This window comes from Mixophyes fleayi, chromosome 1 (assembly GCF_038048845.1).
Source record: "Mixophyes fleayi isolate aMixFle1 chromosome 1, aMixFle1.hap1, whole genome shotgun sequence".
Classification (NCBI taxonomy): Eukaryota; Metazoa; Chordata; class Amphibia; order Anura; family Limnodynastidae; genus Mixophyes; species Mixophyes fleayi.
The window spans coordinates 448,269,630-448,286,574 of NC_134402.1; positions in this window are offsets into that span (position 1 = coordinate 448,269,630).

The following is a 16,945-nucleotide window of genomic DNA, read 5'->3' on the forward strand; positions in this document are numbered from 1 at the left end:
TTATAGTAGTTATTTTAGGTCTATCTTGCTCCTGAAAACGTGTTTACTAACTATGTGTTTGCTGTAGAGAACAAAGATTAGTTTTTGGTCTATACCTTATACTTTATCAGTTTAGATTATGTAACTGCAAAAGATATTAAATTCTTTATATCCATTCTTCATTCATCTCCCAATATCCACATAGGTGCCACGCCTATAAATAACTAATTTTTTTTTACATTTGATATTTATATCACACATTTTAGCCCAGTTAATATTGTTCATTACCCCTCTCCCCACTATTGTATACCTGCTCTGTAGAAATTGTCCAGGGACCTCATAGCTCCCTGATATTTGTAGCAGTTATTCTCAATGCATAACATTAACATATTCATGTATAGTAATGTAATGTTTTTATCATTGTTTTGTTTTCTTTGTTTTTCCCTCCCCTCTTTCCCTCTCTTCTCACCCCCCCCCCCCCCAAATCCTTTTTACACGGTGCTGTACAATGTGTACTTCAACAACAAGTTGATCCAGTAACAGTTCATGTTTTTAAATGCTGGATTCTAGAATGTTTAGAGACTACGTAGATTTCTTTGAAACAAATTGACAATGGATAAGTTAAAATTTATTTCTACCAATGTACGAGGTTTAAATGTGCCACATAAACGATCTCGCCTTTTTGTACACTTCATATTGACAAGGTTGGGAAGGCGTTTGTACAAGAAACACATTATAAGAGAGGTTTTGCCCCCAAATTATGTAACCACCACTACTTGACAGGTTTCTTTAATAATTACTCTTCTAGTAACACAAGAGGAGTAGCTATCTTGTTCTCCAAACGCCTTTGACTTACAGAGTTCTCAAAAAACATTATAGATAATGGAAGCGTCCTTCTGGTAAAGGTTAAAATCTCCGATCAATTATTCATACTAGTCAACAATTATGCTCCCAAGAAATCCCAAACTACCTTCTTGGCCAGAACCCTAACAAATTGAGGACAAGTTGAAAGGGTGGTAATAATGGGAGGTGACCTCAATTGGGCATTAATCCCCCAGATTGACATATCTAAATTATTAAAGTTATTTCATCGTTTTCCAATAACCATTGTCTATGCAATTTGTGTGGTTCCAAAGCACAAGCAACTTATTTAGCAAAAGCAAAAAGAATAACAGTTCAATAAATAAGTACAGCCGATACATACTTGTGCGGTGCTGCGCTCTGCTGGGTCCAGCTAGACAGTCCTTCAGTCCTGAAAACTGTGGCCAGAGTGCCTGACTAGCTGATTCCAGGGAGCAATATATATACATTTGGTATTACAGTAAATACAATACAGATGACTTGTCATTTTTCCATAGGTTCAGGCTTAAGGCAGGTCCAGTGTAATGCAGTCCATCGGTCAGTTCAAACAACACCCTCCAAGGGTGGGGGTCAGCTCTACAGATGATGAATACTAATGTTCCCGCCAAGAACTAGTTTAAACTGGTATATTATTTATACAATAAATACAGTAAATACAATACAGATGACTTGTCATGTTTCCATAGGTTCAGGCTTAAGGAAGGTCCAGTGTAATGCAGTCCATCGGTCAGTTCAAACAACACCCTCCAAGGGTGGGGGTCAGCTCTACAGATGATGAATACTAATGTTCCCGCCAAGAACTAGTTTAAACTGGTCTATTAGCATTACACAGACAATAAAGTTCTAATCATTTATTCCCTATCATCCATAACTAGGAGCGATCCCTTCAGCGGGATTAGAATGATACCAGACATGACATGTTTCCCGTAACCTGATCCTTTGATCTCACTAACATGTACATATAACTTTATAATATTTTACTATAAACCAAATAACATCTGCTCAGAAACAACTGTGGATTGGAACTATTATAAATATGAACTATGTACAAATGAATTTGTAAGTGCGAGTATGTGTGCATTATTTATCGTGCGATTGCGCCATAACACGTGGCGTACTGATCGCAATTGCACGGTAAAATAATATGAATCAATATGCTTTCTTTCATCCAATTATTCAACTTTGACAACAGGCACAACAAGGACATCATTTAAAGATTTACGAAGGGTTAGACAGAAGCTTCATGACCACCAGCTGGCCTGTGCCTGGCGAATTTTTCACCCGTCTGATAGAGACTACACTTTCTACTCTTATCCCCACTCCTCTTATTCTCGCATTGTTATCTCTCTATCAGTCATAGACACCTTGACCTGGATGTAGGCTCATGGATAGACCAAATGATGGACTCGTATGCCCCCATTTATCTGTTTTTTAATCTGACTACACCTCCTCCCAATGAGTTGCTTTTACATGACTCTTATTGTAGGTCTCAATTGGCTATTACCATAGATGACTATCTCGCTATTAATGCTAATGGAGAAACCTCCAAGATGTCGGTTTGGGAGGCTCAACAATGTGTTCTTCGAGGAAAATGCCTACAGCTAGGTTCATTTCTAAAAAAACAGAATGCACCCATCAGAGACTCACTTCTCTTAGATATTAAAGAACTGGAAACCAAACACAAAAATTTCTCTCTCTCCAGAGACTCTGGTGGAACTAGAAAACAAACGATCAGCCCTCAGTAAATTATTAAATGATTGGATGAAATGAGTTTGGAGATGTTGTAAAAATAAATGTCATCAATGGGGAGATAGACCGGGATGCCTTTTGCCTATGGTATTCTTTATTATGCAAAATGATCCGATTCAAATTCCCAATCAAATCCTTGTTGAACAAAACCACCATCTCCTCTGTCACCCAACTCCGCTGCCTGGGTGTCACCCTCGACTCCTCTCTCTCTTTTGCCCCCCACATTCATTCCCTTGCCCAAGCCTGTCACTTCCAACTATGCAACATTGCCTGCATCCATCCCTTTCTCTCCCAGGAGGCCACCAAAACTATCATCCACGCACTCATCATCTCCCACCTCGATTATTGTAACCTCCTCCGCACTGGCCTCCCCCACTCCCGTCTCTCCCCCCTCCGCTCTGTACTCAATGCGGCTGCAAGACTCATCTTCCTCTCACGCCGCTCCTCCTCTGCCTCCCCTCTCTGCCATGCCTTACACTGGCTCCCCTTCCCCTACAGAATTCTTTTCAAACTCCTCACCACCACTTACAAGGCTCTCTCCCACTCTACTGCCCCTTATATCTCTAACCTCCTCTCCATTCACACTCCTGCCCGCTCCCTGCGCTCGGCCAACGACCGCCGCCTCTCCTCCACTCTAATTACCACTTCCCACTCCAGACACCAAGACTTTTACCGTGCGGCCCCCTGCACTGGAATGACCTCCCTCACTCCATCCTTCTCTCTCCTATTCTGTGCTTCTTCAAACGTGCACTCAAAACTCACCTCTTCCTCAAAGCCTACCAACCATCCACTTAACCCCCATCTCTTCCGCTCATTCTCCCCTCTCTCCCCTTGCCTCAACTGGCTTCTCTTGTGCCTGGTCTGTTCACTCTCTCTTATGATGTAAGCTCGCATGAGCAGGACCCTCTTCCCTCCTGTCTCTCTACCTGTTCTTCTGGTCCGTCGTTATTGCATTAGCCAGCCTGGAGTTTCTGAAGTATTGGTACTTTTTGTTTATTGTTCTGTACTGTTTCTCCCTGTATAGTCTACTGTTTGTACTGTGTGCGGTGCTGCGGAAATCTTGTGGCACCTACCAAATAAATGATAATAATAATAATAATAATAATAATAACTCCAAAAACTGGTCCGCATCTTTGTCTGGGGAGATGGGAAAGCTAGGTTTAAGCACTCTATTCTGCTCAGATGCAAACACCATGTGGGAATGCAATTACCCTTGTCCATGAACTACCACCAGGCTATAACATTGAGTAAGATTTTGGAGTGGTCCAGGACGAAGCAGTTGCTGGATATAGAGACTAATTCAGTGGATATACCATTAAATGTTCTCCTCTGGATATATAAAGTTCCCAGAGTTGCCCACCCCACTGTTTGTCCAGCTCAGATAGCATGGAGAAAGCTTTGCTCTAAGGACATATCTGCTTTTCTGTCTCCTCTATCCCCCGTTGTGTCTAATCTTGAATTCCCTATGGGTTTATCTAAAATATAATTCAGAAGGTTGTCTCAGGCAGGGATTAATAGGTTAAGCCAGCTAGTGGTTAACAAGAGACTATGGGGTATATTAACTAAACTGCGAGTTTGAAAAAGTGGAGATGTTGCCGATAGCAACCAATCAGATTCTAGCTGTCATTTTGTAGAATGTACTAAATAAATGATAACTATAATCTGATTGGTTGCTATAGGCAAAATCTTCACTTTTTCAAACCCACAGTTTAGTAAATCTAGCCCTATGCTTCTTCTAGGAACTCAGGTTAACATACTCACTACCTGAAACTGAACACTGGAGATATTTATAGGGGATTCACAACATCAGTTCCATTGGAGGAACTAAAACATTGGGTAGTAATCCATCTCTCTTTGAGACTATGTGCTTGTCCAAATATATCCCTACTCATGTAATATCAAGTATATATAAAATCATAATGGAGGAATTCACTCAATCCGCAACTTTCTTTGTTAGTCATTGGGAAAGAGATTTGGCAACACATGTACCTCAACTATCTTGGCCCAAAATATACCATGCTACTCACGGTTCATCATTAAGTATCTTGGCAGTGGAAACACAATTTGGGCTTAGCGGCTTCCACCCTGCAGGTCGCGACCCTCTAGGGAAGTTTCCAGTGAGACAGAACAGAAAGGCGACTTTGAGAGGCAAATTGACACAGAAGACTAAGACCCAATGAGGGGCAGGTACAAGAGTCCCTAGTAGAACACTGTAGAGGAGATGATGACCTCGGACAGGGCAATGCACAAAGGGCTATCTCGGCAGTGGTCAGCAGTATGCAGGATATGCAGCAGACGATGAACCACAGCTAATACCACTTGGGAGTGGAATGGATCAGCGGAGGTCAGCGGTGCATGCAGGATAGTAGCGGGTGATGATCACAGTGATTACCACTAACGAGTGGAACAGGTGAGCAGAGATCAGCGGTATACAGTGTTTGCAGCAGGCGGTGAATCACAGCTATTACCACTTGGAGGTGGAACGAGTCAGCGGAGGTCAGCAGTGCGTGCAGGATAGGTAGCAGGGATAGATCACAATGGAGAGAAGGGAGCTGCTTCAGGCCAGGTGAAGACTCGAAGAACCAGCACTGAAAGGTGAGGGGAGAAGCCTTATAAAGGAGTACTGACCAATGGTAACACAGGTGAAGCATTGCACAGATGCAGACTGCTGCTGACAACATGCTCAATGGGGAGAATTAAGATGAGGGCAGGTGTGATCATCATCATTAACATTTATTTATATAGCGCCAGCAAATTCCTTAGCGCTTAACAATTGGGAACAAACATTGATAAAACATACAGACAGAGAGGTAAGAGAACCCTGCTCGCAAGCTTACAATCTATAGGACAATGGGAGTTAGAAACACAAAGGCATGTGCTACATCATCTTGCACAATGGACCAGCTAGAACGCAAAGGTAAAAGTATTGAGTGGGCTGTGTGTGTTGCAATGTTGGTCAGAGGGTTGTTGTCTTGCGTTAGCTGTGTAGAGGATGGTAATAGGGTAATCTAGGGAAATTAAGATGGTGGTTGAGGAATATCATAACCTTGCCTGAAGAGGTGGGTTTTCAGTGACCGCTTGAAGGTTTGAAGACTAGAGGAAAGTCTTATTGTGCGAGGGGGCGGGAAATTCCACAAAGTGGGTGCAGCCCAGAAAAAATCCTGTAACCGAGAATGGGAGGATGTGATGAGAGTGAAGGAGAGATGTAGATCTTGTGCAGAACGGAGGTGTCGAGTGGGAAGATATTATGAGACCAGTGAGGAAATGTATGTCGGTGCAATTTTGTTGATGGCCTTGTATGTTAGTAGAAGAATTTTATATTAGATTCGTTGAAATACAGGCAGCCAATGTAGAGCCTGACAGAGTGGCTCAGCAGAGGAAAAACGGTTAGTAAGGAAAAGAAATTTAGCCGCTGCATGCAAAATAGATTGTAGGGGTTCAAGTCTGACTTTGGGAAGACCAGTAAGGAGGGAATTGCAATAGTCGATGCGGGAGATGATGAGTGCATGAATTAATGTTTTTGCTGTGTCTTGTGTCAGATATGTGCGTATTCTGGAAATGTTCTTTAGGTGTATGTAACATGATTTAGATATAGAGTTGAGGTGGGGAATAAATGACAGTTGTGAATCAAGGATTTTGAGAGCGAAAGCCTGACTGAAGAGGATCCAACAGGTTGTTTGCTGTAAGAAAGTATGTGAGGCGAGTGTAGGCAATTCTCTCGAGAAGCTTGGAGGGGCATGGGAGCTGGCAGATGGGGCGGTAATTTACGAGAGAGTTAGGGTCAGAATTTTGTTTTTTTTAAAATGGGAGTAATCACTGCATGCTTGAATAGTTATGGAAAAATACCAGTAGAAAGAGAGAGATTACAGATTTTAGTTAGAGGGGGAATGAGCACAGGAGACAGGGATATACCAATTTGTGAGGGAATGGGATCAAGAGGACAGGAGGTAGAGTAGGAAGATGAGAAGAGAGTAGAAACTTCCTCTTCATTTGTGGGATCAAATGAAGAGAGAGTGTCAGAGGGTGCTACAAAGGAATTGAGCCGATTGCCTGTCAAGGGAGAGGATACCATTTCAAGCCTGATCTTATCAATTTTGTCCTTGAAATAGGAAGCAAGATCCTGTGCACTGGTGTTAGTTGGAGGATTTGGGGCAGGAGGATTCAGAAGAGAGTTAAATGTGTTAAAGAGGCGTTTGGGGTTAGAAGCCTGAGCATAGTTGAGAGATCGGAAGTATGCTTGTTTAACAGTGTCCAGAGCATTTCTATAGGAGTGGTAGATATCAGTATATATGATGAAATCATTAGAGGCACAAGATTTACGCCAGTGACGTTCTGCTTTACGAGAAAGTTTTTGTAGAGTTCGTATTACTGTAGTGTGCCACGGTTGGCAACGAATTCTACGCAAAGTATGTAGTGTCGCTGGAGCCACTTGATCCAGGGCAGTTGCTAGGGTTTGATGAAAATGGGGTACTGCCCGATCAGGGGAGGAGAATGTAGAAATTGGGGAGAGAAGGTGTTGGAGAGAGGTGGAAAACTGTTGAAAATCAATAGAGTTGAAATTCCTGCGGTTGTGAGGAGGCTTGGACGAGTTTGACACTAGGGAGAGTAAAGAACTGGGGGTGAGCGAGTAGCTAATAAGGTGATGATCCGAGAGGGGGAAAGGAGTGTTAAGGAAATGAGAAACTGAGTATAGTCTAGAGAAAACAAGATCAAGACAGTGGCCACCCTGATGAGTAGCGGATTCAATCCACTGGGAGAGGTCAAGTGAGGAGGTTAGAGAGAGTAGTTTGGAAGCAGCATTGGAACGTGGATTAGATATAGGGATGTTGAAATCACCCATGATGATGGTGGGGATATCAGTAGATAAGAAGTGAGGGAGCCATGCAGAGAAGTGTTCAAGAAATTGTTGGTGTAGACCAGGGGGACGATAGATGACAGCAGCACGCCTATAGAATGGTTTAAAAATCCTAACAGCATGTACTTCAAAAGATGTGAATGTGAGTGATGGGACACTTGGTAGAACTGTCCTCGAGTGGAGGTACCCAGCGAGCGGTGTGTGACACATATATAGGTCTACCTACCTCTGGGTCACTTCCAAGCCTCAGATATACAATTAAGGAAACCAATAGGTTCTTATCCAATCATTGTCAGTTTTACCTTAACAATTTATATGTTATATTATGAATATACAGTAGGAGCACTGACCTACCCTTCCCTTCCCCACCCTCTCCTCCTTTCTTTGTGTGTCTTCCCTTTTATTTTATTTTATTTTATTATTAAACAATTGTTTCCATATTATTAAATGTGAATATTCTGTCTATTAATGACCTGCTAAATATTATTAATGAATTGCTAATTAAAGCTAAAAAGTATTTGTCATTGTTTTATTTAACTTTAATATATTGGATGTAGCTTTTTGTCTAATCTTTTGTCTTGTATTCTGACATTTTATTGCATAATAAAAATAAAGAATTTAAAAAAGATTTTAATGATTATATCAACTAATGCCACCAGTGGGAAACTGCATGTGTATCCTATAATGTATATAATATTCTATAATGTATATAATGTATACTCATTAAAAACATGAAATATGTGTAAGACTCTGGTGATGCCGATCCTGCCTCCCTGGTGTCATAACCAGTTTTCTAGCTTGTTCTAGATGATAAACTTCAGTGTAATACATGATCCAAGTCATCAGAACTCTTGTCTTTACTGCTTATTAGTTTCCATCGCTGATAAACTCTATCCTGATCAAGTCACCGACTTCCGGCCAGCAGCTTTAATCTATGCTACCGGAATCCAACCAACCAACGAACTACATTAAGTTTTGGTCTTAGGGATTTCAGCAAGTCCATGTAGGTGAGGAGATGTAGTTCGGAATGAGCTAACGTAACGGAGTGAGGTGGGAAGCAGGAATGGAATGAGGCTTCTACAACATGCGTGTTCTCATGCTTACAGTCATGTTAAACAAAAGATCAGATCGTATACTACACAGCTCTGCCTAATTTCAGTGATCATCATGGCAGCTTCCAGCCAGGAATCATACATAAGAAATCTATTGTGGCAGACTTGACATAATGAGAAATGATAGATGTGATCGAATGATCAGAAACTCATTTTGGTCACTTATATCCACCAGACCAGACTGCTATGCGACAGGTGACAGTCAGCCTGGAATCAGGTTTAGGTAACCTGAGCCTCTCTAGCAGAAACATGTTTTCCTTGTAGTTCCACAACAGCTGGAAACGGACTTCCAAAGCATGTTCTAAATCATCTTCACCGAACATTGGTCACCAGCTGGACGCTTTCAGTAGGTTACTGTAAACAAAAATAATTTGTAAAATGTTAAGGGGTTTTCTTTTATTGGAGAACCCCCACTCACTGTAAACAGCCCCCAATACGTGTAGCAAAAAGTGTTGTGTTCCTCCCCCGATCTCTCCACCTCTACTTATATTTGCTGCTGCTCATACCTGGGTATTACAATTAGAGATGGTCACTGACCCCCGTGTTTTTGGTTTTGGATTCGGTTTTGGATCTGGATTACCGTCGTGTTTTGGTTTTGGTTTTGGTTTTGCAAAACCGCCATTGCGTGTTTTGGTTTTGGTTTTGGTTTTGTTTGGTTTTGTTTTGCAATTTGTTATAAAAATTACATTTATTGGTGCTAAAATAACATAATTTAGGTATTATTTTGTAGCTACATTATTATTAACCTCAGTAACACTAATTTCCAGTCATTTTTTATTCAATTTTGAACACCTCCTATGTCACAATATGATTTTCATACACTTGAAAAGAAAAATTGCTGCAGTTCTTGCCAGTGATAACAAAAAGGCCATTGTCATGCCTGGGCATAAGACCAAAAATCCACCTCTTAAGTGTGGAATTATTTTTACACGAATCCTGGCAAGAGTTGTCGATCCATTTGTAACATTTTGAAAGCCACACTCAGTAGAGGTAGGGACCTTAACCATCTGGGATCCTCATCCATGTTTCGTCATTTTTCAGCGAGTTATTGGCAAACTGTTGGGAAAATCAGAAACTTTGGTTAAAAAAAAATTAACAACAAGCATTCCAGCATAATCTACCTCCCTTCTCTCATCTACATCCCAGCACCTGCAATCTTCCCCCCCAACAATTGGCAAGTAAACAATCCTCTGCAAGAGGAAGCAAGAATGAAACCTGTCACCCAGTCGCAAAGCGGATCACAGACGCCCTGGGTACTATGCTAGCGTTAGATCTGTGTCCAATGTCCACTATTAATACAGTTGGTTTAAGACATTTAATTGAGGTGTTATGTCCCTGTTAGCAAATGTCATCACTATACCATTTTACTAGAAAAGCTTATTCTCTCCTGTACCGGAAAGTTCCTAAAAATGTCATTATTGGGTGACAAAATGGTATTCTACCCACTGTACACTTAACCACAGATATGTGTACAAGCGGAACTGGGCAAACAAAAGATTATATGACTGTGAAAGCCCACTGGGTTGGTCTTTCGCCTTCCCCAGCATGGACAGCAGCAGCATGTACCCAGGTGCATCACATTTTTGAGAAGTAGGCTACTCTGTGTATCAGCAGCTTCACTAAGAGGCATACAGCTGACAAACTGTTCCAAAAACTAAGGGATGTCATTGAAAGATGGCTAATCCTGCTTGGAGTCTCCTGAGGATATGTCATTTCTGATTACGACCCCAATATTGGTCCAGCATTACAGTGGGGCTGAATTCCATCACATTTCCTGTTTTGCACACACTATCAACTTGGTGTTACAGAACTTTTGAAAAATGACATGCAGGAGATGCTGTTTGTGTCCATAAACATTTAGGGTCAATTTGTGGTTTCTGCAACAGCATGTAGGAGAATACAGCAGCTGCAAGAAGACTAGCATTTGAGGGGAATATACTTTAGTCCAGCGAAGTAGTTACCTGTGAAGAAAGTGCAGACACAGTTAGCTTGAGTCAAGTGATTGCCTTAATAATAGATTTTGAAAAGGTGCTACATAAAATTATAGTGTGCAATAAAACAAAGTAAATGTGCTAACTATATTTTAATTGTAGATGAAATACTTAATTTTCTTTGCAAGGATCCCAGACTTATCAACATCTTGTTGGGACGTCTTCTCCTTCAGTTTCTCTGGCAACTGCTTGTAATAAAAGAAATTGCTTTCCCAAGACACCCAGTGATGATGCAGATGAGTCCGCTAAACATTTTGATATTTGCTGTGCTGTAAAAGAATTGCCCAAAAACCGTGACAGCTCTGCCCTAAAATCAACTAGTCATTCCCTTTGGAAGGCCATTATCAGCAATTACATCATACTACACAGACTTCTATGATATTGGGATATTGGGATGAATTAGTATTGTTGGAGGAAGATTATCACTAAACCCTGCCACCTCTCCAGTTTCGCAATGAGCTATGGTACAATAAAATGTAACTGCAGATTTAGACCAAGACTGTCAGCCCTATTATTTCTATTTCAGCAATTACAATTAGCAATGGAGCAATGGAGCTCTTCTCTTTGGGTGTTACCTATATAACGCAGCACAATTTGCCTGCAAATTCTACAGACAAGCCTGCTTGTCTTCCTCTCCATCAATGACTCTTAGCAATTGAGCACTCGTCTTTGGGTGTATATTACACCCAAACATTATTAGTGAAAATTATGAAAAATACAGTTTAATCCCTGATAGGCCCTCCACCATCCTTTGCATGTTAATAGTAGGATTGGTTGGAATTATGGTCAAGGTCACACATTTTTTTGACAAATCCTTCAAACCAGCCCAGATGTCAAACTGTTGTGGTCTGCCCCCTGCGTCATCCCTGCTTGTGTTTGGAAAGTGCATATTGGTGCCAGAACCTCACATGCCAGAACTGCTCCCACTGGTGCCACACTGCTGCAGGACTTACACAATCAACCGCATCCTCATCGTCGGATACCCAAATCTCCCCCACATCCTCTTCTAAAGACAAAGTGTCATCCTCACTTGGTGTATCACCGGCTACACTCGGGCTGTTCAGGCACACATCAGCAGAACTGCTGAAAGGGCCCTTCTTTATGGGTAGACTAACAGAATGGTCACGATTAGACATCCCACTGTTGGATGGACTCTCCACAGGGATTGTTGTCATTTGTGAATCAGAGCAAATATTCTCCTGTAATGCCTCACTGTTATCTTGCAGCTCGGCTTTGACGCGTAACAGTAGTTGTGCACCAATTGTAGGCTGGGTAACTTTTTGGGATCTGCCACTAATAGCCAAAGGTGAAGGCCTCATTCTCTCTTTGCCACTGCGTGTGTAGAATGGCATGCTTGCAATTTTTTTTTTATCGTCACTTAACTTTTGCTCAGTTACACTTCTTTTTCGCTTCAATACAGTAAAATTTTTTTGGGTTTTTGTTTTTTGCACTAATTTGAAAACACTCTGTTGTTTGACATCGCCTTGGCCAGATGACGTACTGGGAACACTAACATCAGGACTGGTGACAGAACCTGGTTGCTCATTTAGATCATATGTGGACTGCTTTGAATCCATTCTGAGCGCAAACCACTGGGGAGTGCTAAAAATTATTGAGTAGATACTGCTGACAGATATGACTTTTGACAGCCAGAAATATTAATGCACAATTAGGGAGGACACCCCAAAAACACTGAGGAGTGCTAAAAATTATTGAGTAGATACTGCTGACAGATATGACTTTTGACAGCCAGAAATATTAATGCACAATTAGGGAGGACACCCCAAAAACACTGAGGAGTGCTAAAAATTATTGAGTAGATACTGCTGACAGATATGACTTTTGACAGCCAGAAATATTAATGCACAATTAGGGAGGACACCCCAAAAACACTGAGGAGTGCTAAAAATTATTGAGTAGATACTGCTGACAGATATGACTTTTGACAGCCAGAAATATTAATGCACAATTAGGGAGGACACCCCAAAAACACTGAGGAGTGCTAAAAATTATTGAGTAGATACTGCTGACAGATATGACTTTTGACAGCCAGAAATATTAATGCACAATTAGGGAGGACACCCCAAAAACACTGAGGAGTGCTAAAAATTATTGAGTAGATACTGCTGACAGATATGACTTTTGACAGCCAGAAATATTAATGCACAATTAGGGAGGACACCCCAAAAACACTGAGGAGTGCTAAAAATTATTGAGTAGATACTGCTGACAGATATGACTTTTGACAGCCAGAAATATTAATGCACAATTAGGGAGGACACCCCAAAAACACTGAGGAGTGCTAAAAATTATTGAGTAGATACTGCTGACAGATATGACTTTTGACAGCCAGAAATATTAATGCACAATTAGGGAGGACACCCCAAAAACACTGAGGAGTGCTAAAAATTATTGAGTAGATACTGCTGACAGATATGACTTTTGACAGCCAGAAATATTAATGCACAATTATGGGGGACACCCCAAAAACACTGAGGTGTGCTACAAATTATTGAGTAGATACTGCTGACAGATATGACTTTTGACAGCCAGAAATATTAATGCACAATTAGGGAGGACACCCCAAAAACACTGAGGAGTGCTAAAAATTATTGAGTAGATACTGCTGACAGATATGACTTTTGACAGCCAGAAATATTAATGCACAATTATGGGGGACACCCCAAAAACACTGAGGTGTGCTACAAATTATTGAGTAGATACTGCTGACAGATATGACTTTTGACAGCCAGAAATATTAATGCACAATTAGGGAGGACACCCCAAAAACACTGAGGAGTGCTACAAATTATTGAGTAGATACTGCTGACAGATATGACTTTTGACAGCCAGAAATATTAATGCACAATTAGGGAGGACACCCCAAAAACACTGAGGAGTGCTAAAAATTATTGAGTAGATACTGCTGACAGATATGACTTTTGACAGCCAGAAATATTAATGCACAATTAGGGAGGACACCCCAAAAACACTGAGGAGTGCTAAAAATTATTGAGTAGATACTGCTGACAGATATGACTTTTGACAGCCAGAAATATTAATGCACAATTAGGGAGGACACCCCAAAAACACTGAGGTGTGCTACAAATTATTTAGTAGATACTGCTGACAGATATGACTTTTGACAGCCAGAAATATTAATGCACAATTATGGGGGACACCCCAAAAGCGCTGGGGAGTGCCAAATATGAAGAAAAAATAATAAACCTCTATCCTCCTCTCTGCACTAGCGATTTTGGTTAGAGCAATTGCAAGAACAATATGGTATTCTCTGTCCCTGCTCTAATTAGCCTATGACTACACCCTGCTCTCTCCCTCTGTCAAATGGCGATGGATTGCTGTGGAGGCGTGTATTTATAAAGTTGAAGTATCGCGAGAACCGAGTCCCGAGATCCGACGACGTCACAATGACGTTCGGCCTCGATTTGGATTCGGAATGGGCGGGAGAGTACCGAGCTGCTCAGCTCGGTACTCGGATACCCAAAGTTCGGGTGGGTTCGGTTCTCGGAGAACCGGACCCGCCCATCTCTAATTACAATCCATCCAAAGTTTCGGCATAATATTTAATTCCTACTTAGTTTTAATAAGCCAAGTTTCTAATCTTATACTGTAGATTATTTACTTTAAATTGCAAGTAATTATCTGTTTATCATACTGTTTTTGTTTAATTTTCTGTTACATTTACTTCCTACTTTATCTAAAAATGCAAATCCCCAGTCTTCTGTTGTAAAATCTTTTATATGTTCTCTTTTGTTTATGGTGAAGCATATAACCCATTTAATACAAATATTCCATTATTAATGACACCACTTCATGTTTGTTTGAGAGTGACAATCGCAGTGATGCGTTACTGTTACCTGTACTTCACTTGTAAATGCTGTGGTCATTTGCAAAGTGCAAAACGTCTGCTCCACGGTCAGGGGCAAATTTTAGCCCAGGGGCAAGATTTGACTCAGCAACCTACTAACATTTTAAAGGAAAGAAATGCAGGTGGTCCAGTGACCCAGCTCAAGGTAGCCCACTACGGGACCGGCCCGGGGGGCAGATACTCCCCTGGCCCCACAGCCCAGCCTGCCCCTATCTGCAGTGGAAATAAGCTTTGGGGCTAGATTTACTAAGCTGCGGGTTTGAAAAAGTGGGGATGTTGCCTATAGCAACCAATCAGATTCTAGCTATCATTTTGTAGAAGGTACTAAATAAATGAAAGCTAGAATCTGATTGGTTGCTATAGGCAACATCCCCACTTTTTCAAACACGCAGCTTAGTAAATCTAGCCCTTGGACTCGATGTGCACCATGAATTTGCACAAATGCATCTAGACTTCTGTCAGGACGCATATGTTTACCGAACAAGATGGCTACATTTGCAGCTACCTTGCAGACATCTTCCTTTGCAAACATTTGCACCCTGACAAAAGTCTACGTCAAGGTCTCCACAGAAATTTGCACAGGCAGAGGGGTGGAGTGAAGATGATACTACTAAAGTACGTAATAGGTGCCCACTGAGATTTTTTTTTATTAGATAAAGAGGTGTGTAGTTTAAATACCCCAGCAGGTAACGAGGTTTACCAGAGTGTCTGTATATTATTAATGCAGAGTCACGCTCTAAAGAGGAGGTATTGGTTCCAGTCACTACAGGAGATATATTACCTATCAGAGAGGTGAATTCTACAGTATAGCAAAAGCTACAGAAAGCAGCGGCAGCTTAAGGTTGGAGATCGCTGACATTGGGGAGTTCAAAGACCAGATTGAGAATAACAGTGAGGATATAATTACCAGCATGATTTAGAAAAAGAGCTTCTTCACCTCAGACAAGAGCTATGTCCCAAGATGAACAGTGAAAACTCGAGAACCAAGCAAGCCGTAATAATCTAAAATGTAACAACATAACTGAAGTTATTGATCAGTCTTTTCTTGAAGCATACCTCTTCGGTGGTAGTCAGTACCGTTAATAGGTACTACACCCTACCACGTAAGATTGTTCACCTCTGTATCACCTGGACTTGGTTCTCCAACATTGTGTGGAATGGCAAATCTCATAGCATAAGAGTAACAGTTTTGAAGGTCTTGTAGATATGGAGGAGAGGAGATCCCAGACATTATACCACAATATTTATCTTCTTGCTCAAGCCACCTTCTCACCTTGTTCGCACCCTTATCCCTGAAGAGCTGTGTTAAGATGGAAACATTGTTCCTCAAAATTGAGCAGCATGATGGCTCAGTGGTTAGCACAGGGCCTTATCTGTGTGGTGTTTGTATGTTCTCCCTGTGTTTGTGTGGGTTTTCTCTGAATGCTGTGGTTTCCACTCACACTCCAGAAAAACATACTGGTAACCCTAATCGGTGTGTATGCATGTGTGTTAGGGAATTTAGACGGTAACCTTCAATGGGGCAGGGACTGATGTAAATGACAAGAAATATGATGATGATGATGATGATAGCCTCTTTGCTGGCACTAAATAAAGCACATATACCTTCTTATGTATGACTCTTCCCACAATTAGATTTTCCTGTAAGAGATGGGACTGCTTACCCCACAGTGGAACAATCATTGGTTCCTTCCAAGACTAGCGCACCCCGCAATTCCACACCTGAAAAAAACAGGTGTCAGAGTTGGCCATGGTGTCCTGGAGTTGAATGCCTGGGCTACATTTGCTCAAACCAAGTACTTTGAATACTTACTTTCATTCACCTAACATTTCCTAAATAGCACCTTCCAACCTCTATCTTCATTTGAACCTGTCTGCACTCACGAAAGGGGCTGACTAAGGTTAGAAAAGAGAGAATACCCTAAAGTAGACGATAAAATATTATTTTTGTTTATAATAAAACTCCCATTCCAAGTTCTCTACCACCACCACTAACACACAAGCACATACTTAGAAATATAATAAAACTTTGTACAGGAGGAGGTAGCCAGTAACTAACAGTCAATAATAAACAACATATCTTCTTCCTGAACTTCCTACTCCCATCCACTTTCCTGTTTTGAACTGTCCTATTGCAAATATTATCAGGCACAGACTCTAAAAGGAATCGAAAGTGCAGCAGAGGTATGCTGACCCAGTTTGACTCCAAATGTCCCATTGATGTTGAAAGCTGGTGGTGGATCTTTACTCTGAAGAGCTTGTTTCATCTGATCCCACAAATGCTTAATGGGATGAGATGTTGTCATGAATATAGGCTGAGCTAGATTTTGATGAAACAATGCTGTTTATTATTAGGGGATTGTTCACTGGAATGTCTCATGGGGGGCTCTTTAGCCTATGGTAGGATATGAAGGTAAAAGGTGTGCCTTCAAACCAGCTCTCTGGGTGTGGAGCTTTCTAGATTGAACTAGAACTTTGAGGAACAGGTGGTATCATACTACAGACACAA